Genomic DNA, 1,243 nt, shown 5'->3' with positions numbered 1-1,243 from the left:
AATTTGAACCGAATAAGGCGTGTAAGATTTTTGATGTTAAGAGACAGGAGTTACAAGATTCACTCAAAGCAAAAGAAATCATGGTGAAGAGGTTTGATAAAAGTAAAACAAAAGTAATCAATTAAAGAAAGAAAGGAAATGAATGTCCTATCTAGGTCTCATGTTTGATACTACTACAGGGTGTTCTAGGCAATGCAACTAGGTTTCCATCAAGGGAGCCGACGACACCATCTTCGAGTGGCGTCAAACTTCGGACTCCTTGTTCCTCAGTCGGATGGGGCATTTTATCAAACAATTGGTCCACAACTTCTCACGAGCCTCGGCATCCCCGACCAAGCGTGTGGATGTGGCCGATTACGACTCGTATAGGTCCGATATCTCGCAACCTATACATCCCCTAACTTTACCTACTACCCAGGTCGTAAATAGAAGAAAATCCAGATAAACATCAACCACACAAGATATATGAACGGAGAAGATTTACCATTCATTGACTTGTAGTTGGAGTCTTTTGATCTCCTTGAGAGAGGTTGTAGTTTTAATGTTTTGGTTTTAGCGGGAGGTGTGGATAGTGATAAATGGGAGAAGAAGTTCTCCGAGTGTCGTGTTCTCAAGGATGGAAAATTGAAAAAAAATCAAGCGTGTGACATTTATAATGTTAAGACACAGGAGTTACAAGATTCACTCAAAGCAAAAGAAATCATGGTGAAGAGGTTTGACAAAAGTAAAAAACAAAAGTAATTAATTAAAGACAGAAAGGAAATGAATGTCCTATCTAGGTCTCATGTTTGATACTACTACAGGGTGTTCTAGGCAATGCAACTAGGTTTCTATCAAGGGAGCCTACGGCACCATCTTCGAGTGGCGTCAAACTTCGGACTCCTTGTTCCTCAGTCGGATGGGGCATTTTAACAAACAATTGGTCCACAACTTCTCACGAGCTTCGGCATCCCCGACCAAGCGTGTGGATGTGGCGGATTACGACTCGTATAGGTCCGATATCTCGCAACCTATACATCCCCTAACTTTACCTACTACCCAGGTCGTAAATAGAAGAAAATCCAGATAAACATCAACCACACAAGATATATGAACGGAGAAGATTTACCATTCATTGACTTGTAGTTGGAGTCTTTTGATCTCCTTGAGAGTTATGTATATTATTTAGGTTGTAGTTTTGATGTTTTGGTTTTAGCGGGACGTGTGGATAGTGATAAATGGGAGAAGAAGTTCTCCGAGTGTC

This window comes from Ipomoea triloba, chromosome 16 (genome assembly GCF_003576645.1).
Source record: "Ipomoea triloba cultivar NCNSP0323 chromosome 16, ASM357664v1".
Classification (NCBI taxonomy): domain Eukaryota; kingdom Viridiplantae; phylum Streptophyta; class Magnoliopsida; order Solanales; family Convolvulaceae; genus Ipomoea; species Ipomoea triloba.
This window is presented reverse-complemented; position numbering follows the sequence as displayed.